This window comes from Empidonax traillii, unplaced genomic scaffold (assembly GCF_003031625.1).
Source record: "Empidonax traillii isolate 1590-97213 ecotype Southwest subspecies unplaced genomic scaffold, ASM303162v1 scaffold69:size3087049, whole genome shotgun sequence".
NCBI lineage: Eukaryota > Metazoa > Chordata > Aves > Passeriformes > Tyrannidae > Empidonax > Empidonax traillii.
This window is the reverse complement of record NW_020955262.1, coordinates 1,397,046-1,406,290: the sequence shown is the minus strand read 5'-3', so window position 1 is coordinate 1,406,290 and position 9,245 is coordinate 1,397,046.

Sequence of the window (9,245 nt, the reverse complement as noted above, 5' to 3'; positions counted from 1 at the left end):
GCAGCTTTCTGCTTATGGAAGGTAAAAAGAACCATCTTTAAATCAGACAGACAGAAGTGGCTGGCTAGTGAAGGAGGTGATCCTCACTTTATCTTATTTGATTTCATTGCTCACAATGTTGAAAGCTGTCTGCAGTGTATGGTACTTTGTACTTCTCCTTAAGCCTCAATTGCTTTTATACCATTGTTCTGAGGAGCCATTTAGAGAATTTTGAATCACTGGGACGATATGATTCAGTCCTAGAGTACTCCAAAGCACAAAGGCCCTATTGTCCTACCGTGTTACCCAAGTGTTGTAAAGGAGAGCTTGCTATTTGTAGCTTAGGAATAGTTTGTCATGTTTCAAGCATGCCACCCAAAAGGAAAATCCTTAATAAAGTATGTAACTTAGAGATGAAACCTACTCAGAACCCTTCCCTCACAGTGTGCACATGCCTTTGGCTAAGTACAGTCTGCATTTCTTCACAACAAGTCTCATATTTCCAGGACCTGCTTCATAAGTGGGTACATATATTCACTAATAAGGAACTGCATTTCGTTAAATGATTTTATTATAGCTTAACGCTTGCCAGAATTTTACACCAGTTTTAAAAATGTGTGGTTTTAAGTTAAGACTGCAGTGAATTGTCATCCCAGCTAACATAGTGGACGTACATCTGAATGTGGAATCGAACGGTTTATCAACGTTTACCAGCCTGTTGTTGCTGTAACATCTCTAGCTTTAGTTGTATCCATCCTCAAACAGCATTTAAACAGGGCAGTTATTATAACTGAAGGGGAAATTCCCTGAAATATAATACAGATTTTTGTAATCAGAACAACATTTTGGAGAGGATAATGACATTGGTTTAGCTAACTTAGTTTCTGCTGGATTTGTAAGTTTCTTATTTCCCCGTTTTAAGTGGAATGAAATGCTATTAGCTGAAATTCTGCAGATATCTACTTAGGATGAAGTGGTGGTGGATGGGTGAGAGAAGACAAAGCCCTTTCCTTCTTCCCTTAGAAATCTGAACATCAGCAGGGCACAACTCCCTGGTGCTTCCCGGATGACTGGGCAGAGAGATCCCTCGAGTAGCTAAGGAAGTGGTCTTAGTGCTGTCACATGGCAATTTACAGGCAATTACATCACATTCTCTGGACTCTTATGTTTCTTACTCTTAACTTTCTATGGACATTTTTTTTTTGTCCTTCCATTACTTTATTTCTCCTTTTTTGTAGTTACCAAATAAATTCAATCAAGTCTTTATCAATGTTCAGGAAAAATAATAGTGTGAGGCAATGATGGTCTTCATTAATATAAGCAATTTCTACACAAAAAGGATTTGGGTCTGTTAATAGGGAGGAACTATTCTGTAACAGTGTTTCCTGTACATCTGTGCTAAAGTGGAGCACATCTCATCCCAGTGAGGGAAGTGCAATATATTAGAGAGAACCTATAATGTGAAATAGAAAAGGTGTCCAGATGAATGCATAAAAATCCCTTTATCACACTGGTATTTCTGTCACCATATTATGACCTGGGCTGCCCTACCAGCATGAGTGTAATGAAAAGGCAGAGTAGCTGTTGATCTGTTTTTATTATGTAGTATACATAATGTGCACCGGAACTAATGTGAAAAATGCCAAAAGTGCATTTTTAACTGTGTGACATGATTTGTTTCACTGGAAAACACCCTAGATGAAAAATGTATAACAGTGTATAGTATGAACAAGGTTTTTAGAATACTTTTTGTGAACTTTAAACAGTGTTTAAAAACCATGATTCCACAGGATGTTTTTATCTGATAAAATATTAGTAGCATTACACCTGAGATCTATTGTTTAAATGTCATGTTATTGTTACATGTCCCTTTCTCTGTCTGCAGGACTGTGCAACATCAGTTATTCACTTTTCAGGTAGCATTATTCAAAAGAGTTTTGTTGAAGTCAGTATTGAGCTATGGTGATTCACACTTGCTGAAGATCTAGTCCAGGGTTCATAAAGCACATTGAAATAAGAGATAACAGGTACCACAGAGAGATAAATGGAAGAAAACAGTCTTCAATTTTTACGAATGGAAATGTTAGGCACATCGTAACTTTATTATGCAATGACTTCTGTCTGTCTGGTTCCAGTTCTGTATTTTTTTTACACAGTAAATTATCCTGCTTAAACTTAATTTCATTCCTTCACCCCAGATTAGCAATAGTCAAACTGGTCCTCTTGGAATTACAGCTGCTGGATTTTGGGCATGAATGGGGTTTTTAAAAAATCCTTTTGCTTCTGTCTAATCATTAGAAATACTGAGTTTAAAAATGAGAAACTGTTTAAAATACTATTTGTACTTTCAGAATGCTTGGTTGGAAAATCATGCTTAGTTTTGCTGTGGTGAGTGAACTTCCTGTTGCAAACTGGATTGATGCCTCTACATGCTATCATGATAGAAATCATTGAGAAGAGAAAGGTGTCTCAGTGACATATGTGGTAATCTCTGTCAGTCTTGAGACCTGTCTATTCTTTCTGCTTTTGTCCCAGCAGAGCATCTGGGAATTTAGTTTGGGAACCCTGGCCAGGGATCTTGGAAGCCAAATCAGGAATGTTTGAACTGGCAGACAGTGAATGACTGACGCTGAGGATAAGTAATCCATGTTGTGAAACTTTAAGGTGCTATTAGTTTTGAAAAAGTACTTACTGTCAGTACTCCTGAAATACTAACCTTTTGAGGCATAGAGCTCTGTCTTTTTGAATATTCTTGAATAAAGCATAAGGTAGCATAATGCCTCTTGTAGGCATTATGCATGTGCATCCCATGGTGAAAAATGTGTGTCCTTGGGCCTGGTGGGGCAAATTCTTCCCTTGGTTACATGAGAGAAAATGCAGAGTAAAGTTGTAGCTGTTGCTGATTTCTTCAATACTCGGTAATGCAAATGAGGGCTGAATTCATCCCGCTGCCTATATCTGGTATTTTGCATAGAAATGCTCACTGTGCTGAAACATACTCACATTTGCAAGAATGTGTCTGTGTAGTTTACATTTTCAATTTTAATTTTTGAACCATGTGTAAGAGACTCCAGGGAACAGTGTGTACTGTCAGCAGAAGTTATCTTTTTGATGAATCAGGCACATTGTTTGTAACCCCGCATTTGATAGACATGTTGTAATAAGGTCCTGAACTGCTTACTGTGTCTTTATGTACCTTCCCCCTCAGCAGTTGTAACTATTGTGCTGCTTGACCTATATTAATGGTACTACAAACAACATGTTTAACCATTAACTTGTGAGCCCTGTTTAAATGGATTTTGCCAAGAGATGAGAACCGAAGATTTAAGGAGGTAAAAATTAAAAAGAGGGCTACCCAATGTGAAGATTTTAGTGCTTACTGATCTGATGTATAGGGTGGGAAGGAGTTCAAAGGCTAACATCATATTATGATCTAAACAACCATTCCAGATATGGAAAAGCCTTTCTTAGATGTTTTGTTCATTAAATAACTTGTGAATTTTATCTGTTTGGTTATTCCAATGAGGCTTGCTTGCTGTATTATCTGTGTCTATACACACTGTAGCAAGAACAGGCTGAGAGGTTTACACTGAAGAGGGGTAAATATTGTCTGCTAGTGCTGCCTAAGAAAAGGGAAACTGTCTCTCTAATAACTTGAAAGGAGATGGTGAAAGCTAGAAAGAGTTCAAGCAAAAGGAGCTAGACTAATGCTTTAGGTATAGAAAGAGCTGTGTGATTTTTAGCTTGATTTAATTTGGCTACATCTCAAGAACTTAAGATGAACTCTGTGCAGAACCTGAATTTTAGAGCATTTAATAAAAGCCCAGACTCTGATTTCTGATATATATTTGACTGCATCACCTCAGGAATAAGTAAGTGAATAATCAGCTGTAGCAGCTGATCCATGGTGGGTGCCTCGTGTGTGCACAAAGCCAACAGCAAGTATGTGATGGTTCAATATCCGGTGTGATTTGATCCTTCATGGAGAAGTGATTCTGTGCTTCTGAGTTTATTGACATCAGTGATCTTTGACTGAGGTCCTTAAAAGGTAGGCATGCAAAAGTTAAATTGGGGGAATGCGGGGGTGGGAAGTGATATGCTCTGGGATGTCCTGCCAAAACCTCCGTCTTCCCTGATAAAGCTGCCTCATCGTATGCAGGCAGGCATTTAAATCTGCTACTGTTTCCATTTGGTGGTTATCTCTCTCTGTTGGGATTTCACCATTCTGGCTCCATAGGGCACATGCAGGTGTCTTGTGCAATCTGAGTGTGTGTCCTGCTAAGTCCTGGTGGCTGACAGTGCCAGAAATATGTGCTTTAGCTCAAAGCAGTAGCTGATATTCAGAGGTTGGAATGTCTTGGCTCACTGTCTGCACCTGAGCTGCTGTTGGGTTTAGTTACACCTTCAAAATAGGCAGTAGGTACCCGTGCACACAGTCAAAAGAGAACCTGGGGGAAAATCCCTCACATTGATTTGAGGGTCTATTGCAAGGGCTGTTACAGAAGTGCAGAATTGCTTGTTTTATTTAAGGTGCACCAAAACATCCTGTTAGAAACGTGCTTTGCGAGTGTATGGTATCTGTGTATGTGGTCCTTATTTCACTGTAGTCCAAGCAAGGTGAGTATCTGTCTTGTCACTAATACAGAATTTTGATTGGAACAGGTAAACTGAGACAAATCCTTGTAAACTCTTACCTCAAGAAGTGTTAACTGAGATCTTTAGTCCTTGATTTGAAGATTGCAATCAGCTTGGTAAACATCTAATTAAATGACTAAAATCTTTACAATACGAAGGGAAGCGGTGAACAATACTCTCAACAATTTAGTGTCGAAGGCAAGTTAGGGAGGGAAGCCCAGACTTCTCTAACCAGGGATTTCCTTGTTCTTCTTGGATTCCTAAAGATAAAGAGGCACAAAGTCATTCTTACAAGGAAGTGATCTCAATTAGAGCCAAAGGGAAAAAACAGAAATATTGGGCAAAGCTTATTGTGAGCAAACAGAAATGCAGTTGTGTCAACAGAATTTTTCTTGCCTCTAAGTTTCTGTAGTTGCACTTCTCTTGATGCCAGTATTTCCCAAAGTTTCCATTTAAGTAAGTTAAACCAGTAAAAGCCCCTGTATACTAGCAAACCCCAAGGGTTATTTTTGCTTACAGTAGTTATTCCTGAAATTCTATGGAAATAAGTTCAGCTGAGGAAAATGTGTTTTCAAGTTTGTTCATAAGTTTAGTGGCATTAATTTCTTTAATCTGAATTAGCAGGCACAGCTTTTCTTCACCCAGGCCAAAGGTAGGAGCAGGGCAGGCCCCCCTGGCTACTCCTCTCTTTTTTCCTATCCCTTCAACTCGGAAGCAGCTCTGCTCAGAATGAGGTCGGAGCACGGTGATTTTGTTCTGAACATTAACTTTTGTTCTAGCAGCTGTGCTGGCTGGCACCCATGCAAGGAAATTTAGCATTTCCCACTGTATTGGTACAACAGTATGATTTTTATTTTGCTCTGAATCTAATGGGCACGTTCCGGCTCGTAATCATGAGAGGGCCTGGCAGATGAGCTTTTGAGATGCTTGTGAACAACTCTGCTGAGCAGCTCCCCTTGGCTTTTTGTATTCAAACTGGCTTGCAAGTCTTTAGATTTTTCTCCTTCTAGTGACTCTAGGTGGGAAGGCTTGTTTACTTTAAAATTTAAAGCATCTTGTGTAGGAGTTCATATGTTACCTTGATGGGAAGTAAGGGAAAAATCTAAAGTTTAATAAGCTGACCATTTTTTGCCAGTTTTGAGGTATGTGAGAAAAGAAAGAAGTTGTCACAGAATGTGACCTGTACAAATATGGGCAAGACAGGTTAAATTAGAGCAACAATTTTAACTTTCATGGCTTGTTATAGCTTGAAAAATAGTTGTCTGCCAAGAGGAGTATTCTGTGACCCAGTGACAGTGAACTGACACAGTTCAGTTACTTTTTGTTCATTTAGTCAGTCTCTCTACCCTGCATGAAGTCAGCCTCTATTCTGCAGCAGCTCTCATGGTAGGACAGCATCTTTTAAATATCTTCATACTTTCTGTGCTAAAAGGTTAGTCTGAGCTGTCTTGAGAGAATTTTGTCCTGTATCAAAGCTATAAACCTTATCTCAGTAAATAGAATAAAGCTGGCTAATGATCACCAACTCTTTCAGGGAATAGGCTTGAAAAGGTAGTAATTTCCTTTGACAATGCAGAAAGCATCATTGGGAAAATACTCTTCATTATGCATCAGTGAAGATAACCAGCCTTTTTCAGGCTAAATTTTCCCATAAGGAGTACAAGTCTGGTGTGCGTAGCTAGCTTGATGGGTGTATCTGTTTCTGAGAATTGGTATCTGAAGCCCATGTTCTTCTTACACAGAACTCATATTGAAAGTTAGTGGAAGTTTTTCATGTCTTAGAATTGTGTGACTTTATATATGTATGTGTGTGTGTGTGTGTATGACATCTCGGAGATAAGAAACTCATTAGAACCACCAGGGACAAATTGAAATAACTTGTGTTGATTATGTGGCTCTTCTGAAATGGAGGGTTGCCAGCTGGAGGCAGCCATGTGCATGTACAAGTTTGCAGCTGGGAGGGCAATCGGAATTCTTTAACTATGTGGTGCTTGTATTTATTGCAAACTGTGTGTAACGTAGAGCTCATGAGCAGGGAAATATATTGTGGAATGGCAAGATCATGTTTGCAAACATCAGCATTTAAAGTAAGTAGTAGGACAAAATGAGCATTATATTGTGATCTCACGAGACACCTTGGGTTCCCCATGTGCACGTCTAACGAAGGTAGATAGAACAAACTGTACAGGATCAGAGAGTCTCAGTTTGTACCCAAAACACTGAGGCATAATCTTAGTTATTCACTACTAATAGGGGCTTTATCTAGCTCAGTCTGTTTGGACTTTTAATGACTTTTCAATTGACACACAGGAGCAGGTCTTTTAGCCCAAGAAGCTTTTACTTCTCAGCCTCACTTAATTGCTTTAGCTCTGGACTTCTCAGTGCTTGCTTTCCTCCTTTTATTAGTTGTTCCATCAGAGTACCTCTTTATACAAGTTTCAGCAGTGCTATTCACTCCAGTGACCTTATTTGGCAGTTATTCAAACGGATGCACTGGTTTCTAAATGAAATAGTTCTGCTTCATTCATTTCCTTGTGCTTGTATCTGCTACCTTATGAACCCTACAGTACTACACACAGGTTATCAAAAGTTGTTCTATTAAATTATGCATTAACCAGCAGTATATGTTTACACTGTGTATGTTTAATGGCATAATATTACAAGCATTGCATAGTGTAAGGACAATAGCTCAGTAAAAAGTATATTGTTATGAGGTAAAAACCTGAACTAATCAAGATTTGAAACTCTGTGTAAAATGAGAAGTTTGGATAGAGCAGCCTTGGGAGTTTACAGACTATAAAATGTAGCCTGGGCAGATTGTCATTCCCTGTCTTTATGTGGGAAAACACCTTGAGCTCAGTAGGAGTTTTACCAGTGTGAGGGTTATAGGGCTGAAGCTCCATTGCAGCACTATAGAATTTCAACTGTGCCAAATTATGTATTTTTAAATGACTTGAACATTTTTGTAACTGTTGATATTTGAAGAATGTCTTAATGCCTTTTTTTCCCCACTAAGTGAGCACCTCTATCAGCCTTACATTTAAAGGGTGCTGAAAGCAGATGATGAATCTTGTGAGCAAATGTTGCACACTTCTGAAAAATATAATTAAACTGTTCTTGCTGGCAGATTCATGAAGAGATTCATAAGAGAATAAGGTATTTATTCTGCATCAGGAAACAGAGATGTATGCCTGCCTCTGCTGTCCTGTTTTGTTGGTTTTGGTTGTACAGAACTCGCATCCAGGCATATAAGCCAATCCATGTCCCTGTTCTGATAGCTATTAGTATGTATGGTGAATACTAGTACTTGCTCTGAGGTTTTTGTGATCTTAGGACATGAAGGCAAAGGTTATACTCCTTTAGATTTTGGATAGGGCTAGGAATGAAGTGATTAAGTACTTAACAGAGATAAATGAGATGGGAAGCTGAGAGTTCTTTTGATTATGGTCTGTCTTCATCTGGAAGACTGGTATGAATGTGAGACATGAAGAGAACTTTTGCTTCAGAAAATTATTTTCACAACAAATGGCACAGTGCTTTGAAACCGAGCTCTTTCTTTACCTTTTAAATAAGATTCTTGCATGACAGCATCATTTTTGTCACAAGTGTTGTCTTTTGTCACAGCTGGTCTACCTGGTATATTTGATCCAAAATTCCTGGTCTTGGCCACCTGTTGGTTGGGCATCACTGTATTCCTAGAAAATACATACTCCCTGTAACAGTAAACATTGCGAGACTTAATGCTTTGAGGGTGAAGACAAGAAATTGCATTCTTAGTGTGTTGGATACACTGTACACAGAGGACACTGGTCCATTCTGCACTGGGGCAGTGTGGATCCTGAATGTCTCTTTCTTACATTTTGGCAAATAAACGTGTTGGCAGACTCTGATCAGGCTTCTCTGTTCCAGGGGTGCTCATGGCTCTGTCTGTTGAGTTGCTAGCTGTGGTAACTCTTCCAGCCATGCTCATGGAAGGTCAGTGTAGTCTCCCTTAGTGTGTAACGTGGGAAGCACGCACCAAACAACTCTTTCATGACCCTCACTTAAAAAAAAGTGACATCTCACATTATGAAAGACTTAATGGTGTTTTTAATAATGTTTTCAGTATTTTATTCTTAGGGGAGTAGCCTGGACATGTGTATAATGAAATGAGCCAAATGGCTCTTCACAACAGCTGTGGTAAATGTACAAGTGATTTTGATGCTTTGAAAACAGGAAAAAATCCTCTTGTGTTGCATCATTCTGGCTGGGAAGTGCTCAAAGTTATTGTGACAGGACGGTATTTTGAGCAATTGTTGGTGATTTGTTTTTTAGCACACAAAGAAAGTAGTAAATCTGTCACCCTGAAAAATCAGGTTGTGACCTAAAGGAAGGAGCAAATTGTGGCTTTAGGTAAAAAAGAGTGACCTGTCTAGGAGGGTCATTTATCATTATAACAAAATTGCTGGTGCTCTCCTAGCTGACCAGGAAGAAAGGCTGTGGTAAGCAGAATTGAGGGATGCAAGCATCCGAATATTTTTAACTGATCAATATTTTCAGGATTTACAAGCAGCCAAAAACCTGTCGGCATGCCGAGTAAGTTCACTGTGCATCTCTTCTAAGAAAGAAAACAATGAAGAAAGAGCTTATTT